Source organism: Macaca thibetana, chromosome 4, assembly GCF_024542745.1.
Source record: "Macaca thibetana thibetana isolate TM-01 chromosome 4, ASM2454274v1, whole genome shotgun sequence".
In the NCBI taxonomy this organism is placed as follows: Eukaryota; Metazoa; Chordata; class Mammalia; order Primates; family Cercopithecidae; genus Macaca; species Macaca thibetana.
The window spans coordinates 113,634,873-113,662,270 of NC_065581.1; the positions used below are offsets into that span (position 1 = coordinate 113,634,873).

At 42.2% G+C, this 27,398-nt stretch overlaps 1 protein-coding gene across 5 annotated transcripts in view; it reads right to left on the minus strand.

Annotated features, from left to right (window-relative positions):
- The window catches only part of PLEKHG1 (pleckstrin homology and RhoGEF domain containing G1), a 245,182-nt gene that overhangs the window by 210,353 nt on the left and 7,431 nt on the right, over window positions 1-27,398 (minus strand). Inside the window, exons 2-3 of one of the 5 annotated variants that reach the window (XM_050786242.1) lie at window positions 15,873-16,075; window positions 257-14,005 (exon numbers count right to left, since the gene is read on the minus strand). The exons of 2 other annotated variants lie outside the window; for them this stretch is intronic. The gene's annotated coding sequence lies outside the window, so the exon portion shown is untranslated. Of the gene's footprint in view, window positions 1-256; window positions 14,006-15,872; window positions 26,312-27,398 lie in introns of those variants that run through there. 2 more of the 5 variants (XM_050786238.1, XM_050786240.1) reach the window with 2 other exon arrangements.

The window sequence follows — 27,398 nt, forward strand, 5'->3', positions numbered from 1 at the left end:
TTTGTCTGCAGCTGCAGCCAAAGCCTCCAGACTTATGTTTCCCAGTGCCCAGAGAGCAGCTCCATGACAGGCTCTCGGCTAACCCTGTTCCATCTAAAGCTCCGCATTCTACCTGATCGCCACCAGCTTCACCTGCAACTCGGGCAAGTCTCAGGATGCACGGGCCAGCAATACTGAGCTGTCTGGAACCATTTCTGCCCAGACTCCCCCTTCCCTGCTGCCCTGGACTGACTGGGTCCTTCCAACCCATGTTTACCTGGTGACTCCTCTCACCCTGCGAGACCCACTTCCAGCATTCGTGACCTCCATCTGGATGGCATCCCTGAGCCGGCACTTCCAGATGACACTGTTGCCCTCTGATTAGACCAGTGATTTCCTCAAGTGCAGAAATTGGGTCTCAACTTTGAAACTCGAGACCCATTGTCATTATTCAAAAATGTTTAACTGAATGATGAGTCTTCAAAGGAGAGCAAATTCGTTATTTGGTTGCTCCCAGACATAAAGTGTGCTTTCAGCTTAGTACAAATAAACAAATGGGGTTTTAAAGAAAGCACTGCATAAGGTATTTTCATAGAACAGTTTAAAAGCGAAAATACAGAAGTCATTAGCAAAATACCAGCTAAGTTAGAAAGGGGAAATTCACATGAAATCATACTAGAAATGTATGCAAATTTTAGTCTTTGATCCTCAAGCTTGTTTCCCCAGAAACTTTTTGGCAAATTAAACCAGTGATTAGTGACATGTATCATTTCATGGCACAAGGTCTTACAAAGTGTTCTTTAAAACATCACTTGAAGGTAAAGTTCTCCTCAGTTACCCGCTCCTTGTCTTTTAACTATCCGTATCCTTTCACCAAGACTGCCCATGTAAGAATAAATGTCTGTGAAATTATTCTCTCCTTCGTTTTTTGCTCCTGAGTAATGGCTCTAGGACATTTGTTACCAGCCTGCACGTGTTCCTGCCATCCTGTTGAGAACAGGACATGGAGGAAGAGGGAGAGACCAGGTAGAGGGGTATGGCCAATGCAGGCAACACTCGCCTGGGGGCCTCTGCAACCTGCCCACCTTGCCCAGGACCAAGGCCCAGGCCACCAAGTCTGACTGTCCTCCATAGGCACCCGAGGCCGGCCCTGAGAGCAGCCCTCTGTGTGTCCAGTTGGCCAAAGCTGATGATAAAAGCAGACAAAGAGACACGCTTTGGAAGAACTCTTTAAATTTGCTTTTTAAGTTATAAAAATAATAACTCCTCACTGTTTTAAAAAAAAAAAAAAAAGTCCAGAGAATAAAGAAAAGCAAGGAAAAACCATCACTTGTAAGCCAGAGACAATCATGGCCCATACTCTGGTGATTTTTTCCAGCTTTGCTTGTGTGTTTATAATAGAGAATGGAGATTAAACAATTTCGTGTACTCTGACCTTTTTCTTTTTTCACTGAACATTACAACATGCACATTTTTAGGAGCAAATTTTAAACTGTTGACCTTTCGCTACTTGTAGGAAAAATTCTTCAGAAAATGTCAAACGCTGCCTGCTTGTTGTAGGAACCAGAGAGTCCTGAAGTTGTGAGACTGTTCTGACTCTCAGAAGGCCAGAGAGCCAAGAAGCTCTGGTGGACAGGTTGATGGCAGTGGCCGAGGAAGCAGCCAGCCAGCCCCTGGGGCAGGACAGCACTAGCAGGAAGCGGGCCGCTAGAAAGCCCTATGCCCACTTCCCCGGGGCTTCCCCTTACTCGCTCACAGCCCTCCACTAGCCCACATCCTCTTCTCCTCCCCCAGGTCTGTCTTACCCTCTGTTCTCCTCCTTGGGAGCCCAACCATGCTCTGAAGCATCCGTAGGTGGGGAGCGGTTGCCCCAGCACAAGGAAGGGGAACCCCCAAATCCACTGTAGCAGGTAAAGAGGAGTTCTGAAACACAAGGTTAGAACCTGTATTTTCCTGCAAGTCTTACTGCAAGTTTTCCTACAGGTAACTGAACTGCACAGTGTTGTTCAGTTACTTCCAGCATATTGACCTACAAATGCTTCTGTTATGATCAGTGTCCAAGTCACAGGACTCTGTCCGACTCCACTAGGTGTAAGGTGTGGCTGTCATGCTGGGCTTTCAAGGTCCTGATACTCCCTGTGTATACGGGATGGGGTGTCCCCAAAAGGACAACAGCACCCATTGCATCACTCCCCACGGTCCTGTCTGTCCATCACCTGAAAAGCTGCCTAAAACGCAGACCTGGGAAGGAGGGTGCTACATGGAAAAAAGGTAGAATTGGTTTTGTGGTTTTAATTCAAAGACACACACACACACACACACACACACACACACACACACACACACACACAGAGACACTGAGGTGATCAGCCAGAGACAGGACTTGCAAAGTTGGAGCTGCTGTGTACATTTATTTCAAACAGGCTGGAGGATCTAGAAGCCTTGAGACGACAGAGCCACAGAAGATGCAGAAACCGCTGCTCCACAAGTGAGCTTGTGGATTCCTGGGCATAGGAGATTTTCTTGGCTCTATTACGCTTCCACAGTATTTGCTCAAATCTTCGAGAGCTTCAGCTTTAGCATTCTCTTCTAAGAAGGATCATCAGGCTTTAGCCCCCTCCACTCCATCGAAACAGCCACCAATGACCTTCTCACTGTAAAATCCAATGATTGACTCTCCTCATCTTACTTTACTTTTTGGCTGCTAGGATGCACATTCTCCACTGAGCTACTGGAAGGCCATGGGCTCCTGGCTTTCCTCCCTTGCTGGCAGCTCCTTCCCCATTTCCTGGGCCTAGTCTTCCAAGTGCTGGGGTCCCCTGAGATCAGCCACCTGACCTCTTCTCTGTCTGCATTCTGATACCTCATCTAGCCCAGTGACTGTAAATATCGTTGACTTGCTGATGGTTCTCAGGTGTGTATTGCCACACCAGCCCCCTCTCCTGAGCACCAGGTTCACACATCCACATACCTACCTGGCATCAGCACTTAAAGTTGAGCTGCATCTTCCAGACTCAGCATAGCCAAAGCCTAATTCTGTTTCTCCCCCTTGCTAACCTGCCTTTCCCTGCATTCACAACCTCAGAAAATGGTGTCAACTGCACTCAGATATTCAGGATAATATCCTTGGCTTCCTCCCTTATCTATTTCTTTCCAATGCCCCACAACTGAGCCATCCACAAACCCTGTGGGCTGCACTCTCAGCAGACACTCGACCATGGTTCACCACTTCTTCAGTTCTCACCCTGGTCCCTGATCCCACCAGCTCTCAGCTGGACTGCTACAGTCACCTTCTGGCCACTGATCTCTTTGCCTATATACATACCTCCCAGCACTGATTCTCCACACAGCAGCTAGAGTAATTCGCTCATATACAGTATCATAGCACTCCTGGGTTCAAACTCCACCAGGGGCTGCCCATCACAACTGGAGTAAAGTCAATGTTTTAACCAGGACCTATTCCCCAGGTGCCATTCTTTCCATGTACTGGCCTCCCTGCTGAACAAGGTACAAACTGCTTTAAAGACAGCACTGTGGGCAGTACTGTTCAAATATAAAGAATGGCATCATCAGTAATCCCCTGTTAAATAGCCTATGGCCTCCATCACGCTTGCTAGGAAAGATAAATATCTTTAACTTTTACTTTATAAATAAAATATTCTTTGTCTAATTGTAGAAACTTGAAAAACATGAAAATCTCCCAAAATATAAAAAAGTATAAATAAAATAAAAATCAAAGTATGAAAGCTCAAAGATAACTAATTATCATTATTATTTTGGTCTAATTTCCTGCCATCAAAGGAAATACATAATAGAAAATCTATGAAGTATTGACTTTTAAAAAATGGATGATTCAGCCAGGTGCAGTGGGTCACAGCTGTAATCCCAGCACTTTGGCAGGCCGAGGCGGGTGGATCACGAGGTCAGGAGATCGAGACCATCCTGGCCAATATGGTGAAACCTCCTCTCTACCAAAAAACACAAAAATTAGCTGGGTGTGGTGCCACGTGCCTGTAATCCCAGCTACTTGGGAGGCTGAGGCAGCAGAATCGCTTGAACCTCGGAGGCGGAGTTTGCAGTAAGCCGAGATCGCGCCACTGCACTCCAGCCTGGGTGACAGAGCAAGATTCTGTCTCAAAAAAAAAAAAAAAAAAAAAAAGGATGATTCCTTTGTCACATGTCTTAAAGGTTTTAATTTTACCATTGCTATTGGGAAATCTTAATTGCATATAATAGTTCCTTGTATGAATATTCCATAACTTATCCAACCCTCTAGTGTTGAGGCTTTAGGTTTAAATGTTGCCGCAATGTAGAATCTGGTGTACAGAAAGGTTGATTTCTTTAGGGTACATCCTAAAAATGAGTCAGAGTACTAACATTCAAGGCCTTGAGAGATACTATCAAATGGCTTTGAGAAGCATCACTTCAAGCAGCAATGTTTCCCTGTGTCCAATCCTTTATTTCAGACTGGCGGAAGTACACATCACCTGTGTGTACTGAAGTCATCTCTAGCTCTAAACTGGTGCTGGTGAATCCTACCCTTTACATCCAAACAGGCTCCATGGCTGGTTATTCCACTGTGGCCAATGGAGGCCTAGTCTTCCAGGCTAGAATCTCAGTTTCTTCTCTCTCATCAGGTCCCCTTCCCCAAATCCCACATGTGCACACACTCACTTGCTCATGGATGAACTTCTCTATTTCCATTGCATTCCAGTCCTCTGCAAAGCCTCATCATCTTTGCATGTAGATGACAGCACTACATTCTTACCTGGAGTAGTGCTTCTCTAACCAGTGAATTACCTGAGGCTATTACTACAATACAGGTTCTTATTCTACAGGATAGTACAATGAATATTGTAATCTGTGCAATTGTTTATCCTCTCTGCTAGATTATAACATCATTGATAGTAGGGACAGAATATTAACCAATTCCATTGAACTAAATGAATTCAACCCTGAGTCCTTTCACTCAAGTCAAGTTAATACTTAATCCAGATACAGAGGGTTCATCACAGCAGGGCAAGGATGGTGTGTGTGTGTGTGTGTGTGTGTGTGTGTGTGTGTGTGTGTGTGTGCGTTTTCCTACCTACATACCATCCCAAAACAAATGTCCATTTGCTGAGGACTCTTTGAAAATTGATCTCAAAGGAATCTAAAGAGAAACCAGGATTGCAGTCCCATGTGTGGAAAGCTGCCACTTTCTGCTCTTCTTACAGTGAAGGGGTTTTCTACTGGGTCAACATCCTCTTTGAAATTTATACCAAGAAAAATATACACATATTAAACAGCAGCAGCAATTTACAGTAAAACAGAAAATTCCACTCAGGGCAGAAAACAACCAGAAACATATAACATTTCAAAGCTCTGGAAGTGGGAGCTCACATGCTTAAATCATTGCTTCATTGCCAGTTTTACTGCAGCAACAGCCTTCCCTCTGACAATCATGTCAGTATTACCAAACCTTTAAAACATTCACTTGGAGTTCAATCTGTTGCCCATATGTCAGATATAAGAATAGTTGAATTCACAATATTTATTCTGCACAAAAGTGGGTTCTATTTTAAAATCCCATTATCATGTGGTTACAGGATATCATTAAAATAAATATTAATGTAGGCCCATATCAGTTCTTAAAACAGAATGAAGTCTGCATCCCATAAAACTCCCTGCATATTACTCAGCAGCACGTTTGGAAGACAAGGCAGCCGTTGTTTATTATTATCTATGTAATCTTGGATTTCAGTTTCTAATGATCACAGATGGCAATAAACTCTTCCACTAGTGCTCAAGGCAAGAGGGTGATGGAAACCTTTCCTAATTGTGGCAAACATATTTTGACACGGATATTTATATGCAATTCTGCCAGGCAGGATACATTTATATCCAGTTTTATTATCCTGGTGATCCTAAAAAACAAAATCTATGTGTCAATGTCGGATTTTTCAGGTATGCAGTCATTCTCTTAACTTCCTGCTTGCAGACTAGTAAATACTTTTCTTTTTTAAGATTAAGATTATGGTTAAAAAAAAAAGTGCAGTTTCCCAGAAGAAAACCAGATGTTTAAGTTTTATTCTCAAAAATGATGTTGGTGTTGATTTTTTTTCTTAAAGGTCACTGCTATTTGTAAGCTCAAGTTTTGTTTCTCTTCACCCTTAGGATCTGTGGGAACGTCCACCCTTCTGAGTGGAAGAAACCCTGAGAACCTTATTTTTGAAGAAAAATGTTCAATCAGAACAGAGAATATTACAATGTTAGCAAAATTAAGGAGTAAAGTGATGCTTTTGAGTCACTCATACATATATTTTAAGAATAGATTTTGCAGCTTTTAAGTACAGCTTAGGAATAAAAATGATAAAAAACTTGACATCTCTGACTGCCACAAAAATGCCTTTTAAGACCAAATATTTTTATCTTTCAAATAAATATTTTGTCCAGAATTTGACACAGTATAAACAAATATGTCTGATATGGACTTGCTGACTTAACTTGTTGTGTCACATCTCTTGAAACAGGGTTCATGAGCAAATTCTTCTTCCCTTGATCTATCACAAGAGATCGCACCACACCACGGAGTGCCGGTAGTGGCCTTCCCTCGCCCCTTCTTCCCAACATGTCCCATGCACTATAAAGAATGGTTTAGTTGCTACTATTTTTCACAAGCTTTCCTGACTTTACTAATGGTTGAGCACAAAGATATTTAACTTCAGGTTATAGTTTCAGGTAACCTAGACCTATAGTGGGGGTAAAAATATAAAACACACAGACACACACATACAGACACACATATACACACATATGCACAGTGTGGGGATGCAAATGGAATGGAACTACTCTTAACTGTTGGTAGGATATTGTCCTTCATGAATCTTCATGGGCTTGAATTGTTTGTGTGCCTTTGAGCCTTCTGAAAAGGAATTTATAAGCACCTCCTCTAAGAGCTTTACTTATCTGGGTGGTGTCATGGCTGAACCTTAGAAACAAAAAATGCTTGCCAGCAGCGTATATCTGAAGCCCTTGCAGGGTCAGAAAATGTGAATTAACCAGCATGGGTGCAGCAGGCCGGAGATTTCTCCTTTGCTCCAGAGAGCCAGGCAGTAAATAGAGACAGAGCACATGTTCTGGTGTCCCTAACGCCCCTTCGCAGGCAGACACACAGATCAATATGGACTCCTGATCCCGAGGCATCAATGGAACGTCCAAGGTCAGCATGGCGAGTTCTCCTTTGGGAGAGACCACACTGAAGCTCAGCTGGCCATGGAACTCTGAGCCTTCACCTGAAGGCCTCTGAAGATAACTCCCTTTCTTTGGGCAAATCTACAGTGCCTTATTATCTCTCTCTATTCCTTAATGGAAACAAAATATGAGCCTTCTTACAGATGCTTTTTGTCTTGCTTACTGGCCCTCAGGAGATCTTATGCATTTTGTACAGCAGACTCCCCGCCCCCTTGCCCCACAATGGCCTATGTTGCATAACTTACTTGCCATCGTGGTGCCTTTGCAGTTTTTTCATCACCCTCACAAACACTTCTGCCGGTATGGAACCTTTGAAGGTAACGTGCAATTCTCTATCACTCCTCATCCCAACATATTTCATCATGCATCCCCCCATGATATCTTCCCACAGAAACACAAGCCGTTATTATACCTGAAAAAGTACCAATAATTCCATGATGTCATCTAATATCCAGCTGTGTCTGTCATGGGCTGAATTGTGTCTTCCCCAAATTCATATATTGAAGTCTTTGCCCCCGGTACCTCAGAATGTAACTTTATTTGGAACTAGGGTCTTTAAAGAGATGATTAAATACTGAGCATGATGGCTCATGCTTGTAATCCCAACACTTTGGGAGGCTGAGGCAGGTGGATCACCTGAGGTCAGGAGTTCTAGATCAGCCTGGCCAACATGGTAAAACCCCATCTTTACTAAAAATACAAAAAATTAGCCAGGCATGGTGGTGCATGCCTGTAATCTCAGCTACCTGGGAGGCTGAGTTCAATCAGAATTGCTTGAACCCAAGAGGCAGAGGTTGCAGTGAGCCAAGATTGTGCCACTGTAATCCAGCCTGGGTGACAAGAGCGAAACTCTGTCTCTTAAAAAAAAAAGAGAGAGAGAGAGATGATTAAGGTAAAATGAGGTCCTTAGGATGAGCCCTAATCCATTATGACTGGTGCTCCCATACTAAGAGGAGATCATGACACAGACACACACAGAGGGACCACCACGTAATGACACAGGGAGAAGATGCTATCTGCAAGCAAAGGAGGCCTCGAAAGAAACAACCCTGCCAACACCTTCATCTTGGAATTCCAGCCTCCAGAACTGTCAGAAAATAAATTTCTGTCATTGAAGCCACCCAGGCAATGGTACTTTGCAAATAAATATACCTAGCAAATAAATATACTGTTCTAAACTTATTTTATAGTTTTTAAAAAATCGTTGTTTTTTTGTTTTTTTCTTTTTTAAAGATGGAGTCTCACTCTGTAGCTCAGGCTGGAGTGCAGTGGCACGATCTCAGCTCACTGCAACCTCCGCCTCCTGGGTTCCGGCGATTTTAGCCTGGCTAATTTTCATATTTTTAGTAGAGGTGGGGTTTTGCCATGTTGGCCAGGCTGGTCTCAAACTCCTGACCTCAAGTGATCTGCCCACCTTGGCCTCCCAAAATGTTGGGATTACAGGTGTGAGCCACCATGCCTGGCCTAAAAAAAAAATCATTAACCAAATTTTATCCATTATACTCAGTTGTTATGAAAAAAAGTCACAGGCTTTTATTTTAGCCAAACTGGATTTCAAGTATGAAATTGGTACAAGGTGCCTTTGAACTGAATTCCTTATTTCTGGGCTTCACTTTCCTCATCAGAGACACCAGCCAATGCTGCCTGCTGTTGTTGAAGTGAGGCCAACTGTGGAGACAACTGAGGGAAAAAAAATTATATGAAAGTGTTGGTGCATAGAAAGTTTTCAGCAAATGTCCCTCTCATTCCTTAATCCAAACAGAAATCTACAAGTCTCTGTTAGAAGTAAGGATGAAGAACTGATGGCTATGCCTCCAGGAGCCATCATGATGATAATCGTCCCCCTATTGTACTTTGCAAACTAAAATCGTCTGGTTGAATTTCTTAAGAGGCTGTCCTATAGTAGTCACATTGCTAGGTGCTCCATAGGATGAAAGACCTCCTTTTCCCATGAAGAGTTAGAGAGTCTGAATGGGGGTGATAGGCACACGATTAAATCATTTTTATTCATAATCGAAGCTAATATTTAAGTACTTCTTTTGTTTCAGGCCCTGTGCGAAGCACTTTGGAAATTAACTCATTTGTTCTCCACAACAACTCTATGAGGTGCTGTTTTATCCTTACAGAGCCTAGCAAAGAGGAAAACTGGGGCTCAGGTGTTGAGGGTGTGGGAGGGAGAAGCAAGGTTGCCTGCAGTGGGAGTCCCTTGTTGGGGAGGGGAGGATCCTGGAGACAAGCAGCAGAGATAGGCAGGGTGGGAGGGCCCCTGAGTGAAGGAAGGCAGCAGCACCCCCAAGGCCCAGGCACCTCCAGACTGCCTGGAGCACACGGTTTTGAATAGGCCAGTATTGGGAGAAAGAGCTGGAATGGGAGTAAGGGTCTTATTCAGGGATGAGGCTCAGAGGGAGAAATGTGTAATAAATTCTACAGCACCATGTAGTCACCGCAGGATCTTACATGAGGGTTGTGCCTAACATAGATGATCCTTTTCAATTAGCCACCGCTATGGTTCCAGAAGCTTAAGCAGCCTACAATCTAATACATTAATCTGATAAGTTGTTATTACTGCATCTAGCTCAACTGCTGTGACATTCTGTAACCACTGTGCACAGCTTAATTGGAGATTTAAGACACATTGAAGATTCTGTTTTCCTCCTTGAGTAGGTGTTTTTAGGTTGATACAAAACTTCATCATACATACACATGCACAGTGACCTCTCTAAAAGCCCAATACCACAGGGCAGCACAGTGAACAGGTCACTACAACCTCAGATGCTCAGACAGGCAGATGACAAACGTGTGGGTCTGGCTGGGTGAAGACAGAGGCAGTGGCAAGGCCGTGCGATCCAAGGACACATACCCAGTGAATAGACTGAAAAAGAGCACCACACTTGTACAGTGTACACAGGGAGGGCCTGGGGCCAACTCTGTGCTGTCCGTTTGCAGTCTGCGCAAGGGCTGAACACGGGATTGGAAGGGAAGAGAACTAACTTCTAGTTCTGCTTCTACTACTTACTAGATACGTGAGTTTGAGACTTTGAGTTCCCACTGGAAAACTACAGAGAATGCCAGTTGACCTGCCTCATCATCTGATCATTACTGGCTGCATGAGACAGGCATGACTTGAGACATAAAAGGCAGGCAACATTCGTTATTTGCGTGACGTGCTTGCCCGTTAAAAGGGTGCTGATGGAGGACGCAGGTGCTACCTCCTCATAAAACACTACTGAAGAACCCAACAGCCAAGCTCTCACAAAACCAGGTCAAGTGTTTTCCCCCAAGGTTATTTAACTTGCAAAATGAAACAAAACAAGACTTCCCATCTGTTTTCCTCTTTCTGGCTGCACCTGTGTGGTTGAAGGCATGATAACATCAGATGTGATTTCAGTGTCATTTGATGAATTATATTCAAGTGAGGTCTGGGGTAGGGAGAAGTGAAACTTCAAGAATGTGTCATTGACATACAGGATACTTAACACAAACAACAGAAGCAGAAGTGGCCTCAACAAGCTTCTGCGCTCATCTCCTACAGAGAAAGAAAAAAAAAAAGATGCTCATTAAGAACCCATATCTATTGGACACAAAAGGAAGTGTCGCCTCTTCTCTTCTCTAATAGACTGGCTCAAACAATGCAGTTAACCAAGTCTTTTTCCTTGGGAAGGGGGATGCCACTACAAAACTCCCTCTTTTTCTATCTTCTAAAAGGGTCTTACATGGTGTTACGAACTCAGGAGATCTTGAGAGAAACATTTGCTGATTTTAAATTTCAACTTATAGAAAAATTGTCCAATCTCCCGCAGTGGCAAAACACCACCAACACAATGAAATGAAGCTAGGGCAGAGGATGCCTAGATGAACACATCCTGTAGAAGTAACTTGTCCTTGAACAAAACTTGTTGGAGGTGACTAGGGGATGCGTCAGAGGTTCCTACTAATTCTGTCTACACTGGGAGGGGGAGGCTGGTGAGGGGTGAAAATGGCATCTGAGTATTGTCTCATTACTGAAGGGTGGGCTCCAGGGTTCATCCCAGTAACCTAACTCAGAACAGTGCTACGGTAGGGAGAATACTGGAGGTGGCTCTATGCTGCCTGAGAAGCTCTGGCACCAAAAGACTACCCATGGGTAATGGGGTGCAGGCACAGGATGGGTGACCCACCAAGCTGCCCACACACTAGAACACAGCCTGGTGTCTCTAGTCATTTTGATTTTTGCAAATTAAAAAAAAAATAAAGTCTGGGAATGTTACCTCTTTGTTATTGAAAGTAGTATAACATACTAATTTATTATTTTTTACCTTTGGGCCAAAATTACCACTCACCACAGCATGTAGAAGAGTGCCTGGAATACAATAAATGCCCGTATAACATGTTGGCTTTTATTGAGATTCATTCACTTAGCAAAATTATATACATCTGAGACCTCACAGGATGATAGACTCATTCAGCTCTCTGCTTCCTTCCGTCTGATATAACATGAAGTGTTGGCTGGCACAACCAAGCTGACCCCAGATGTGGACAGAGCTCTTGGAGGAGGAAATGGTGTTAGGGAGAAGTAAGGGAATCAGAGACTCAAATATGAGTTGGGTTCAAATGTGCATCTCTCACCTACAGCTCAAGGTTAATTGCACTCACACAACAGTGCTGGATGCAACACGGTAAGACCAGGTAGTGAACTGTAATGGGTTCAAGTCATAAGATGTTACCTTAGCAGAAAACAGATATCAAAGTGAACAGAATGAGAATGAGATGTGTAGCACAAATGACAGATGTACATTTAGACAGCACTCATAACCATATATTCAAATAGGTCACTAATGGTCCCTGTTACTCTCAATAACAACATCATCTACCCTCATTTAGTATTTGCCAGTTTTCAAACTGTGTGCTTATATTGTTTAAATTGATTTGTGCCGGCTGGGCATGGTGGCTCACACCTGTAATCGTAGCACTTTGGGAGGCTGAGGCTGGAGGATCACTTGAGGTCAGGAGTTCAAGACTAGCCTGGCCAACATGGCGAAACCCCGACTCTACTAAAAATAGAAAAATTAGCTGGGCATGGTGGCACAGGCCTGTAATTCCAGCTACTTGGGAAGCTGAGGCAGGAGAATCGCTTGAACCCAGGAGGCAGAGGTTGCAGTGAGCCGAGATTGTGCCACTGTACTCCAGCCTGGGCAACAGAGTGAGACTCTATCTCAAAAAAAAAAAAAAAAAAAATCGATTTGTGCCACAAAAGCCTGTGAGGTGGCGCAACTAATAGGATCCCATGTGTCAAAAAGGGAAGCTGATATTCAGAGAGGTTGTGACTTTTATTATCTCCCAGCAAAGCAACAGCCCCAGAGTCTGACACTCTGGAACATGGCCTTCTTGCACTGGACCCTCACTGACCATCATTCCTATACATAATTATATCAGGTCCTACTACTTCTACTTGTCAGGCACCAGTCTAAGCACACTGCCAGTATTAATGACTCTTTGCAACAACTCCAGGAGTTTGTGACCATTATTAAATTCATTTTAAAGGTAGAAAACTGAGGCCCAGAGAGAGTAAAGTCAGGGACTTAGAGATTCAATCCAAGACAGGCCAAAGGTTTTCCCTTGTTGTCAGAGGCAGGATAAATTGCATCGCTTTATTTCCTTCTTCTGGTTATGAACAAATGAGTTTTATTTGGGTGTTCCTAAGAGAGACCTCTCTCTCCAGTCTCAATTCATTCTCTCCCATTCTTCATGGCACTGATCATTTCTCATAACATCTGATGCTCCCTTGTTTGTAATGTCTCTTGCAGAGTCTGCAAACCCCACGACGGCAGAGCTTCCATTCTGTCTCCCCTATATCCCAAATGCCTGGTGCAACTGATTGATGCCTGGCACCAAACAGGTACAGAGATATTTGCTGAATGAACACACATACAGACATAGAGTCCTGCTAACAACAGAAATAGACAAATTTTTGAAAATAGGTAAGTTGAGTCATTAAGATCTGGCAATTTAAAAGACAAGCAAAATAGAACACACAATTGGCTCTGTTCACCCTCCAGCTGGAATAAGTGGGTGTGGAGGGCCCAATGGCCATAGAGGGAGTGACAGTGTTTACATAGAGCCCTTCCCCTCTTGCACAAATACTGAAGGGGTCTGGGGGGACAAAGGACAGGCCAGGTTGCTGCAGCAATCTCTTCCCTGATCAAGACCCACTAGGTCTGGCTTGGGGGCAGCCTGGAGTCAGCAGAGCTGAGGTGCTTCTGAGTAGCGGTGTCTTCCTTGGAGAGAAACACTGTCAGGTCTCCCAGTATTCAGGGCTCCCGGCTTAGGGCCAGTCAAGGACTTTGGGAAACACAGGCTTAGAATTAATTCTAAGGATCAAACCGAAATTAGTGTTTTTCTTTCCATTCACCCACACGAAAATTCCCTTTCAGATTAAAAACACAATAAAAGTTATAAAAAATATACACAAGAAAATAAACATAACAAAAACAAACACAAAGACAAAAAACAAAAATACAAAATGTGTAACGATTGTGTGATTGTGATCAAATAAAGGATAACACATAGAGAAAATGCAGCAGCATAAATGTTGGTGTTAATGAGATAACAAAAACATATGGACACACTCTCCTTAATTCAAAACACACCTTTTAGGAAAAAGAGATCCATTTATGCCCCCAAACTATAAGCAGTCAAGTAGCAAATGGGCTGTTGTCTAAAAGATCTGCCATCTCAGGCAGAACTGAGAGCTGGTTTTTCCCGTGTGCTCCTGTGAGGAATGGAGCAGCGCCATCCTAAGCCCTGGTCACTGGAGCTGTGAAGAACATAATGTGGAAAGGTGAAAGAAAAAAGAGCATTAAAAAAAAAAAATGCCTTATGTCTGCAAAAGCTCCCTGCTCCCAAACTGCCTTCTATGCCCTTCATCATCTGTTCCGTTGGCATGGAGCATCTCAGTGGGTATCAGGAATAAAGCAGTCAACACTCAATTAATTCAAATGAAACTGTGTCGGAAAAACATCCATGACCAGTTGTATGAGCTTCTATTGCCCTCTAAGGGAGTAGGAATTTGGAGAGTCATTGGTTTCCTGAGCTGGATGATGGACATCAGGAAGACACAACGATGAAGAATACTTTAAAAAGACTCTACAAGGCAGAAGAAGGGAGAATGAAAGAATGTGACAGCATTTATGGGACAGAGGGCAGGGAGGTGCGGAGGTGGGAAAGGGGAATGCAGGCAGGGGTGCTAAAGTGCAAAGGAGACCACTGGAAGGAGAAACTGAGTACAGAACTCAGATGACCTTTGAACGCCCTCCCCTAAACCCACATGTCTCTAGCTCAAATGGATCTCTCGTCGAATTTTGAGAAAGGGCCATCATTTGAGTCAAATTGTCTAGGATCTGTTCCTAAAGTAAATCTGAACTGTTTCTTTTCTTTTTTTAGAGACAGGATGTTACTCTATCGCCCAGGCTGGAGTGCGTGGTGCAATCATAGGTAACCACAGCCTTGACTTCCCGGGATCAAGCAATCCTCCAGCCTCAGCCTCTGGGGTAGTTGGAACTACAGCTACTGCCACCATGCCCAACTAATTTTTTTTAAAAATTTCTTTATAGAGACAGGGTCTTACTATGCTGTCCGAGCTAGTCTTGAATTCCTGGTCTCAAGCTATCCTCTCCATCTTGGCTTCCAAAAGTGTTGGGATTTTGAGGGAGAGCCACAGCACCTAGCCTGTTTTTCCCTTTCCATCATTTCTTCCCTTTTATTTCTGTACCAACTCTTAAGAGCCAATTGTTAAATGTCAGAAATTTTGTAAGCCAGGTGTTAAAGCCATTATTAAAAAGTAAAATAATACACATTTAAAATTAAATAAATCCTAATAAAAACAAAGGTATAATGCCCCAAACTCATCACTTCTTAATTATTTCCCTGCATTTTACTATTATCTATGCTCTTAGGGTTATTTACATCTATTGCATCTATGTGGTAGAGATACTAGACAAACGGTGCAATACTGCACATCTCTTCCCCACTCTGAATTTAATGTCACACTGGCAGCTTGATATCAGCCACAGTGGGAATATTTCCACCATGGATATTGGCAAACATTACGAATCAGGCCCGGAGAACATGTTAATAATACAGATTAAACACAAAAATGTGTTGTGTCTGTAGCCACCATGTTGTATAAATAGCACACACAGAAAAAGCCAAAATATTCGTCCAGCACTCAAAAACAATCATTCAGTTCAGCAGAGGATCACTCATGTCACTGACAAATGAGTAAAGTTCTGACATCTTCATTGTTTCACTCTTGTCTTACTCATTCATGTAAAAGAAAATATCAAACAATATTCGTGTCAAAACTACATTCACCTGTTAATAGGTCGGTTACTAACATAAAAAGTTTGCAAACATCAACAACAGCTTCTATGAGAATCAATATAAATTATTATTTGCAAATTGTTATGCTGATTATTCTATCAGCATAATTTATAATAAACTTATATGTATATGTGTGTATATGTAATGGCTCATGTGTGCATACACACACGCTGAATCTCCCACCTCTATTCCAGTAGGTTGTTAAACATTAACCAGTACACATCATATAAGCTTTCCACTGCTCCTGTGTTTCAATGTATTCTTGCTCCCCTTAAGACCTGTTCCCACACCCCAGGCCTTACACAAAACAATGGCTGCTGATATGCCCATCAATAAGCTGCAATAGGTTTGTCTGTCAAACTTCCTCAAAGAATGGAAGGAAATCCTCTGCATTTTAAGCCCTGGTGAAGGTTCTCTTGCCTGGCTTCACAAGCTGACTTAGAGCAGTTGGCAGCTGTACTCACCGCTCACCATCAGGATCACTGTTCTCAACTTTCTTCGGCAGCTGGAAAGAGATAAACACCTTCAAATTAGCCCCAAACCTTACAGAGCTCTATGGGAAACAGAGCCAAGGAGATTTGGAGGTCTCTACTTCCAAAGGTTCATGACATTAACAGTCTTCTTCTAAAAGTCTCCAACCTTTTGAGGTCATTAAAAACATTTAAAGGTACAAGTGCATTCTGCCACACTCATAATTAACTGGTTAATTACTTCTCATCAATTTACTTTTAAATTTCACTAGGACATCAAGTTTGATTTTGAAATTCCAATAGAAACAACAATTCCGTTGACTCAACTGGAGGATAAAAGCGCTGTCTTAGCAAAAACTTTTTAGAAAGGAAGTCTCTTAATTCTTCTCTGGGCCTCCATGAAAACAAGTGTGATTAAAGTGATTGTTATTCTTCAAACTCAGTGAAGCATAATGGATTCTATAATCTTCACCAGAAGCATACCACCAAATGAGTGTTTTTTTAACTTAACAAATCCTCCAAACTCAGGATACCCTGTTACAAAGGATTTCCTGTAATTCTCTGGGAATATGCAATGCAAGAAAATTCACAGAATTTAAATATCTGAAAATACACAACTTACATTAATTACACTTCTTCAAATTCTTAATGGTGGTAAAAATCATTATATTCCAAGTTCTTGATTTTCTTTTTAATCTTCTCAATATTTAAATCACATCTCCTTCAACTGAGGTCATAATTCTAGAACTTCAGCATTTACCAGTGATTTTTATCATAATAGATTGAGAATATTGCAACCTCAATAATTTCTTTAATAAATTCAGTCTTTCAAACAGGAGTCTGATTAGTACATTTCTTTGTGAGATGAACATGTTCTTACAAGACAGTAAGCTGAAGCAGGCAAGTAGTGCATATTAGTTTTCCAGGTTTCCTGATGTCACCATGAAAGATTGATAACCTAAAGACTCACATCTTTAGAAGTTTCCTCTCCAGAGGAGAATGCTTCTGAATTTTTCAGTAAACAACCCTTGCCAAAATGAAATCTTTCTTGGAAATGCCCAGTTGTTAATTAAATACTAGCTCTAGTATTTATTTGTACTTAAGTGGGGCATTCCACCAAAAGTTAAAACATTTTAAATACGGCTTTTCTCTCTAGAGAAGACACCTCAATAGTTGATCAAGTACTTTAGTAGCCAATGTGAGCCCCAGCTTTGCAAGGCACATGAGCAGCACAGTTCAGCAATGCTGGCCAAAGGCATCCTTGCCTCCCTCCCAACTGCCACATCTTCTAATGGTACCTCCCTTTTCTCTTCCCAAGTGAGTGGTCTGCCAGCTAGCTACTCTTTCCTTCCACAACAATACCATCCTCAATTTTAACTAGGTATGTAGCTGCCTGTAACAAAGATGGCATGTTTCAGGGCAATAAGATAAGAGAACTTGGTCTCTAACTGTAGAGAACCACCTATACTAGCTTTTATACTAGCCCTGGAGCTACTAAGATCTGTGGGGCAAAAAAGGGAATTTCTCTTTTCAACCACTGTTTGTTTTTTTCCTCACTTGCAGTCTTAGCTCATAACACCATGTACACTATGAGCTTCAGATCTGGGGCCAGTGTGTTGGGCACCGATCCCAACACTGCCATTGATTAGCTGGGTGTCTTTGGACAAGTTACTTCATCTTTTGCTTGCCTCAGTTTCCTCATCTGTGAAATGGAAATAACTGCATATATTCAAAGTTCTTGCGAGCATGAAATTAGTAAACATATGCCAAGCCTCTGGAACATCACCTGGACTAGTAAGTGCTCAGTCAATGTAAGCTATCAACACCACTGTACCAATCAGTAGAGCATCTGCTACTTCTTAGTACAACAGAAAACTGCAAGGCAGGAGGCTAATGGGAACCAGAGGTAAAGCTTCCTAACTACCTCCTCCCCTCTCTGTTACCCTCATTGTCCTCATATCCAGTCTGCTTATTCCTCGGTAGAATTTCCATTCTACTCTTTAGAGTAGACTCAGCCACTGAAATCCCTCCTCAGTCTGATTCTTCTCGCAGGAAATTCTAGCCTATGTGATTTTACATCTGTATGGTATTTTCTGTTATGAGAATTTAAATCAATACATGTTATAAGATTTATATTGGGGAGATTTAGAAAGATGAACGGGCTGCAATGCAGGAAAATGAGAAATAAACTAGGTGCCGGCTTTTGGAAGAGTAAAGAAGGCCAAGGGAGAGTTAACAGAGAACTCTGGCTTTGGGGTGCATTTGAGGGTAGGGCCACAGACATACCAGAGAAGAAAGCTCAATGGTGTATGTTCCAGTAGAAAGTTATCAGAGTTGGTCTAATGCTTTGAATCCCTCTGTGCTATAGAGGGGGACTGAGCTCTGCTGAGGTTATAGGTTATCCAGAGCTTTATTCATCTCAAATACCAGATAATCTGCCTCAGACCAAGGTGTGGTCCTGGAAATACAGAGCAACTTCTTCAAACCATGAAGTCGCAAAGGCATTTCTAAGCATCAGATGAATGCCAGATGGGAAAAACAAACCTTCTATCTAAACTGATTTAGAGAAATGATTTGCCAATGTGTTACTGATGACTACGTGTGACCTCAAAATTTTATTAAGGAGCCCAATGTGCCTGACAACAATTTCACCTGGATATGAATCTAAAGGGTAATTCAGTCATTCATTTGGGGGTTTTTAGGAATACAGCTCTAATTTTAGAGAGGTGATACAATCCTCCAAACTTACAGGATAGCACAACATCTGATTTTCATGTGACTGATTTTCCCTAATATTGACTCAAAAGAGAATATGTGTTTGTTTAAGTCTCCTCAATAGCAGTACAAACTGTCCAGTAAAAACTCTCAGAAGGGTGGTGCACTGACCATAAGTAAGACTGTAACACAACTTTTCCATTCTGCAGGAGACCACAGCAAAAGTGAGGAATGCTGCAGAGTCAACCCTAAAGAGTGAATGACAGAGAGTGAGGGAGAGTGAGGGAGAGCCAGGAGTGTGGACAGAGGGTCTGGGAGGCCTGGGGAGATGTCAGGACCAGCTTCTGCTTGGTAGACCTTTGACCCAACCCTCGGGGCCTTCCCCTGTGTCTTGGGAACTCATGCTTTGGTTGCAACAACAGTGACTTGGTGACAGTGGAAAGACCACCACTGTCCATAAAACTGCTACTAAAGGCCAAGCACTGTGCAACACTTTCTCCATTATTATTACATGTTCATCATGATCCTGTACAGTAGTTATAATTATCCCCCATTTTATGGATGAAGAACTAGCTAGTAAATAGTACGGTTCCTACTCAAAAGAGTCCCTCCAACTCTGTGAGTGTGAACTATGTGACCTTCATTGCCTGTTCAAGAAGGGGAGGAGAGGTGGGATTTCAGACCCTTCTGAGGCAACAGAGTCAGGTTCAAAGATAGCTTAGGCCAAGTTAGAGCTCTCAAGGTGTTAGCTCTATAGCACTCATAAACATTAGAGCTATCATACATCTCTGCCACATTATGAGTCAAGTGGGTTTTCTTTTATGAGTCCAAGATCACAATCAGCATTTATAATATTTTGTAGAGCTGACTTCCAAAAATAAACTTTCAAAATACAACCCATTCATTCATCCATTTAAATATTGCAGTGCCTATTATGCATTTGGGGTATGCTAGTGAACAAAATAGACCAAAATCCTTTTTTGGTCTATTTTTATTAGAGGTGTTAATTGTGTGGTAGTTATAAAGAAGATTTATCAGTTGGAAATACATGTTGAAGTATTTGTGGGCAAAATTACATGGCACCTGGGATTTTTTGCTTTTAATACTCCAAATCAGAAGAGCAAGGTGAGTGGGGAAACCAATGGAACAAGATTGGTAAGATGGTTATAACGGTTGAATCTGGAAGATGGGTATGTGGGGGTTCATTATGCTATTTTCTCTACCTATGTTGATTTGGAAATTTCCTTCATTGGAAGATGAATTCCTCCCTTCAAGGAGCTTAGAGAGATATTGAACAAACAGTAATTTATGGCATGTCAATCAGACAGACATAAGTGCTATGCAGAAAAACAGACCAGGAAAGAGAGGTGGACAAGGCTAAGAGGTGGGTGGATAAATACAATCTTTCTATGTGCATGTAATATTTATTTTATATATAAAGATGAGGCACAGATGGGTTAACCTATATTAGAGAAGGAATTAATATTACAAGTAACTGAATAAAATGGTAATTAAAGGATACATAATTTTCTAAGAAGGAAGAGAGTAATTTGAGCTTCATGCGAGATGTGACTTTTAAAGAAACTCTGATGAAAATAATGGCTAACATTTACCTAACTTTTTCTATATGTTAGTTAGGACTAGGTTCTGCAAGCATGTTAAAGAATGATTGGATTTAATCCTCATTATAACCGCAGAAAGTTGGGCTGTTTCCATCATCTGTAAGATTATGCTCCTAGGGTTGGAGAGACTAAATAACTTGCCCACAGTCATGAGAACCTTAAATGCTGGAAGCTGACTTGAATCCACCTAGTCTGGCTCCGGAGTCTCAACGTTTAACTATCAAACCATACTGCCTACTGTGATGGATAAGTAGCATTTGGATAAACCAGAAAAAATGCAGACCTAAATACACCAGTGGCTTGATGTTTTCTGGTGTCTGCCATTTGTGAGATGCTGTTTGGTGCTGGAGGATACTAGAGAGGAATAAGGCAGAGTAAGAAGGAGTAACCTGAATGGAGTAGAGGGCAGATGTGGGGACAGCGATGAGTAAGGCTTTCTTGGTAGGATGGCACTGGAGAGCGGACACTGAGGCCAAGAAGCCCGGCGGCCCTCAAAGGAGGACCTCACGTGGAAGCCTCTTCAGAAGCCAGGAGAGTGCTGGCAAGGATGGAAAAAGAAAGTGAAGGTTCTCTACTGCTTCCCCTCGCACCCACAGCACTTAGGCTGCTGCTCTCTGTTCTAGAACTTGGTATCACAGAATCAGACAATCATAACTTACTCAGATCATGACAGGGCAATTGCCAAAGTGATGTTTATTTAGTCAACAAGCGTTTCAGCCTTTCTCTGCACTGGGCACTATTTTAAGGCACTGGAAATATCATAGCCACACAAAGTCTCTGTTTTCACTAAGCAAATGTATCCTAGGTTAGGTGTTGATACATGTTATACATAAAAGTGAGTGGGGTAAGAAGGATCTGACCTGCAAGGTGCAGGGGTTTGCACGTTATAAAGTATGGTCAGTAGGACTTCTTTGATAAGGGGACACATGGGCAGGGAACTGAAAGAAGTGAGACAGCAAGACACTGATATCTGGGAAAGAACATTCCAGGCTGAGGCAATAAGAAGACTCTGATGCTGGGACTTGTTTGGAGTACTCGGGAACCACAGAGAGGCCAGTGGGCTGATGCAGAGTGAGTATCAGGAGAGGGGCAGGAGATGCGATCAGAGAGAACCAGACAGCAGAGCAGGGGCCAGAGCGGGGAGGGTCTCACAGGCTAACCCATGGACTTGCTTCTGACTCTGAGATGAGAAACTAGTAGAGTGGATTGAGCTAACCGACATATGAAAGGATTGCTCTGGCTGGTAGTAGGCGAGGTCTAAGTAAGGAGACCAGTTAGGAGCCTACTGCAATAAACCGGGAAAAGAAGACAGTGGACTAGACCAAGAGGGACCTTGGATCGAGGACCATGAGAAGTTGTATAAATCTGGATGCTGGAGGTAGAGCCTATGAGGTTTTCTATGGATTGGTGAGGTATGAGAAACAAATGTGACCAGGGAAGCCCTAAAGGGACTTTGATCTCTACCTTAAATTCCACCCTCACTTTTCCCTTTGGGTTGAGCTGTTAGAAGAAGTGTTCATTAAAACACATTCAGGCCAGGCGTGGTGGCTCAAGCCTGTAATATCAACACTTTGAGAAGCTGAGGTGGGTGAATCACCTGAGGTCAGGAGTTTGAGACCAGCCTGGACAACATAGCAAAACCCTGTCTCTACTAAAAACACAAAAATTAGCCAAGTATGGTGGCAGGCGCCTGTAATCCCAGCTATTTGGGAGGCTGAGGCAGGAGAATCGCCTGAATTCAGGAGGCAGAGGTTACAAGGAGCCGAGATCATGCCACTGCACTCTAGCCTGGGCAACAGAGAGAAACTCTGTCTCAAAAACAAAACAAAACAAAACACCCCACAAAAAAACACACATTCAATGTCAGGTTCATGTTCTAGTTATTAATATATCAATTGACACTGGCTTAGCAGTTCTTCCAAAAGTCTAGGCAAGAGGTAAGAGTCTGAAAGGTTGGGAAGGAGACTTGAATAAGTGAACACAGATTGAGAACTATTCAAGCAATTATTGCTAACTGACTGGACAAGGCAGGAAAGGGAAGGAAAATGGCTTGCTGTGACCACTGAATTGTTGTGCTATTAACTAAGAACTAGAAAAGGAGGGGGAGGAAAAACAACACCAGGAAGCTGAAAGTAGGTCTGGAAATAGAGATTATGAGTCCAGTTACGGGTGGTGACTTTGAGTCAATTGTGCAAAAGCCAAATAGATAAATCCCCAACCCTATTTCAGAGTTTTTCTCTTGACTTATTTTGAAACACAATAGGGCCTCACTATTTGAGCAGAAATGTTAAATCAGCATATTCTATGAGAAATGTCATTATTTTCTTTTTTCTTTTTTTTTTTTTTTTTTTGAGATGGGAGTCTTACTCTGTCACTCAGGCTGGAGTGCAGTGGTGCGATCTCGACTCACCTGGTGGCCCCTGCCCCCATGCCTGGCTAATTTTTGTATTTCTAATACAGACAGGGTTTCACCATGTTGGCCAGGCTGGTCTTGAATTCCTGACCTCAGGTGATCCGGCCACCTCGGCCTCCCAAAGTGCTGGGATTACAGGCGTGAGCCACCATGCCTGGCCACCATTTGATTATTTTCTAATAGGCACAGTAACTAAAACTAGGCCACCAGAATCCATTCCTTTTCAATATGAAGGGGCTCTTTGGAGATCTGTCTCAATAAATTGGATTTACAATCGCAGAGCAATTGTTGTACCACTTCATGTTCTACAATGCAGTTTAGCTATTTTTTTGTTTGTTTGTTTGTTTGTATGTTTGTTTTGGGTCTTTTTGCCACAGGAGTGCTACATTCTGAATATGAGCATAACGAACACAGACTTCTCAGACTTTTTTTTTCATTTCTAAGCTGGTAGACCAGAAGTAAGGTTTTCATTCAGAACCCACACAATTAGCATTGAACATCAGATCTGCAAATTCCACTATACAGTAGACATAAAGAAGTGGTCTGAAATTCAAGTCAAACAACTGGTTAAAGGTCAGTGGTGTGCCAGTTCCCATGCTCTCTAGTGGGAACAGAAGGATGAGTATGGCATGATCTATGTGCCCAGGTGATTCCCACCTTACCCAAAGGTCTATGATGCCCTGCCAATACATCAGAAGGTACGTTTGCAGGCTTGGAATAGGGCTGATATCCTATTTAGAAATGCCTAACACTCAAATGGTTTGGAATATGAGAGACTTCTTACCTCTACAATTTATTTGACAGTTGTATCTGTTTCAGAATAAACACAATCCCTGTTGAGTTTGCAACTCTACAATAAACCAGTGAAAGGGAAGAAACATAGATATTACACAGCCCCACATTTATTACAGACCTATAAAACCTTTAAACCAATGGAGCTACTCGACTCCCATGACAGAAAATCATTCAAACAAAAACACTTTCTAAAGAAACCTTTTAACCCAGGGCCCTGTTGAACTGCTCCAGCGGGTTTCTTTTTCCTTTGCTTTCCTTTTCTTCCTCTTCTTTTTTTCCTTCCTCTTCTTTCCTATTTAAATATTTAGCTACCTACTCAGAATTACTATTCTTAATTAATTTGTGATTTTTTTAAAATTTAAATTTCTTAAAGCTAATTTCAACTAGTAAAAAGAAAAAAAGTTTTGTTCCAATGCTTGCTATCAAGGAGCTTGTAGTCTAGTGAGGGAAGGTGGACAACGAAATGGTTACAAAAAAATACCACATAGAAAGTGCTAGAATAGGTCGGGTGCAGTGGCTCACGCCTATAATCCCAACACTTTGGGAGGCCAACGCAGGTGGATCACTTGAGGTCAGGAGTTCGAAACCAGCCTGGCCAATATGGTGAAACCCCATCTCCACTACAAATACAAAAATTAGCCAGGCATGGTGGCAGGTGCCTATAATCCCAGCTACTTGGGAGGCTGAGGCAGGAAAATCACTTGAACCCAGGAGGCAGAGGTTGCAGTGAGTTGAGATTGCACCACTGCACTCCAGCCTAGGGCGGAGGGGAGAGAGAGAGGAGAGAGAGAGAAAGAAAAGAGCTAGAATAGAGGTACCCAGGATGCCAGGGAACTGAAAGGAAGGCATACCTGCTTTATAGGTGCATATGGGGAGGGGAGCTCCCCCCGCATTGCTTCACAGCATCACCAAGAGCCATGAGCTGCTTTGGGTACTTTTCTTGGGGAACTAAAGGAGAGAGGATGCTGGAAGTGGGAAACAGAGACCGCAAACAGGTGGGGCAGAGCCAGCAACAGTAGCTACGCTGTCCAAGCCCCACACGTTCTTTCTCCTGGGGCTGCCTTGTCTTGGCCCATATGCCATTTCTGAACCAATGCATTTTTCACCACCTCCTCTGCTACCATCCTCCCTCTCTGTACCAATGCATGGATTCCCAACAGTTCTACCTGCTTCCAGAACTTTCCATGACAGCTCTTTCCCTGCACAGCAGGCAGAGTGGTAATTTGGCATCCATCAGGTTATGTCACTCCCCTGCTTCAAACCCTCCTGTGGTTTTGCATCGCACTGCCAAGCTGTGGCAAAGGTCTTTGATGTTATAAAGACCTGCATAACCCAGCCATGCCTGCCTCTCCCACCTCATCTCCTGCTTACTGCTCCTCCTCTGTGCACACGCACTGGCTGCCTTGCTTTTTCTAGAACTCATGGAGCTTATTTCTCTCCAAGGCCTGCCCTACTTAACTCTCTTCCTCAGTCTAGGATGTTCTTCCTTTGGATCTTCTCAAGATCACTCCTTATGATTTAAACCTTGGCTGAAATGTTACTTCTCCAGATAGGCCTTTCTGACCACTCAAGCAAATACAGTGCCCCACCCCGTTTCCCTGTGTAATTTTCTTCAAAGTACTTGTTATATGTAGGATTTCCTCTTCATTCTAGGTTTGGTCTGTTTTGTTCAAGATTGAATCTCCAGAACTTAGAAAGGGACATATGTTGAATAAACTAATTCTAATCTCAATTCCCAAGTGTAATGAACATTGGGTCTCTACTATAGTCGAGCAAAAATGTGTTCCCCTTGCCCCCTCTCACCCTTGACTTTTGCCTCAGGAAACTTAAAGTCCTTCTTCTAACACCTAGACTGCTTTTCCCCATTATTTTCATGTTGGTTTATTATTCCAGCCCTCTAGTAACAGAGAATAAAACTTATGTGTGACAATCAGTAAACATAATAAGATACCCACTATTTATCAGAGGCTTCCTGTGTACTAGATGCCATCCATATATTAAGAAGTTAAACCTCACAACGTCTTTACTGTATCATCTTATCCCCATTTTAGAAGGCATTTTCAAGTAACTTCCAAATAACATACAGAGAATGCCTAATTTTTACACTATTCCCGCATTTCAACTGAGTATTCAGATCTTAGAAAAACCAACTTATCTTTTCCATGTGCAAAATTTTTTTCATAATATCCCAGAAACCAACTTGAACTAGTACTATAATAGATAAGCAAATAAAGAAAATATTAGGTTCAATTGCTGTCTGTATTATGCATATTGAAGCATCAAGTAATAATTTCTCGTTAAAGATATGGCATATAGTTTCTGAACATTTGCCAAGCATATCTTCTGCATATATTAGTAATCCAAAACCAGGGAGATTTTTAGAATAGTTATTGCTAGCTGTTATGACTTTAGCTAGTACAGAAATGTATTCTCTTCTTTACTTCTGTAAGAAGAATAAATACCTGTTCACTCCCTAGTTAGAAATGTCTTAAACTATAGTATTGGACAGTATCACATTCTGATACATGACAGATCATAAGGCAAAACCAGTCTCCTTCTGTTCTTTAGGGGCTTTCTGGATTTTGAAAGTCATTGCTGTGATGGAACTCATCACAGCTCAGTGCTCAGAACTTCATAATATTTGCTTCCATTTTCAGATAAGTTCTAAAAAGAAACAAAGAAAAATCAGAGTGTTTCATAATAAGGATGCTTTTAGAAGCCATCTGAATTCTTTTTTTTTTTAAATTAATTTATTATTATTATACTTTAAGTTCTAGGGTACATGTGCATAACGTGCAGGTTTGTTACATATGTATACTTGTGCCATGTTGGTGTGCTGCACCCATCAACTCATCATTTACATCAGGTATAACTCCCAATGCAATCTCTCCCCACTTCCCCCCTCCCCATGATAGGCCCCTGTGTGTGATGTTCCCCTTCCTGAGTCCAAGTGATCTTATTGTTCAGTTCCCACCTATGAGTGAGAACATGCGGTGTTTGGTTTTCTGTTCTTGTGATAGTTTGCTAAGAATGATGGTTTCCAGCTGCATCCATGTCCCTACAAAGGATGCAAACTCATCCTTTTTGATAGCTGCATAGTATTCCATGGTGTATATGTGCCACATTTTCTTAATCCAATCTGTCACTGATGGACATTTGGGTTGATTCCAAGTCTTTGCTATTGTGAATAGTGCTGCAATAAACATACGTGTGCATGTGTCTATATAGCAGCATGAAGCCATCTGAATTCTAAGTGGCTAAAGGTAAAATACTTCATTGGGATGGGACACACCTGTGGACCACGAGGGTTCCATGTGCACAAAATCATTATCTTCATATTTCTGTCCTTGCTGCTTCAGCTTCAAGGTCAGATATCACTAAGTATTGCAATGAAATGATATTCCTTTGAGTTGAATCTAAACAATTGTCAAAGGGGGAAATAGCATTTACCTTATATAGACAGTTTTGAAAAATGGAAAAAAGCCAAGACCACCAAGGTTTTCCTCCATGAACTATGTTCCCAAAGCTTCCAAATATTTCCCAAAGTGCTTTCCTCAAGAGAGCCAATACTAATCAGCCCATCCATGCACCCATTTCCCATCTGCTCCCTGACCGTCTCATTACCCTGATAGCCCCACCCTGCCTATTCCTCATCAAGAAACTCCCTAAAAACTCTCACATATGTTGGGAAACGCATAATGTAAGGAAAAGCTTTTCCTTTAAACAATAAACCTTTAAAGCCTGCATCTCCTCTAATATCCCCACTACCACCCACTCAGTAATCCCAGATCCTTGACTCTGACCTTCACATGG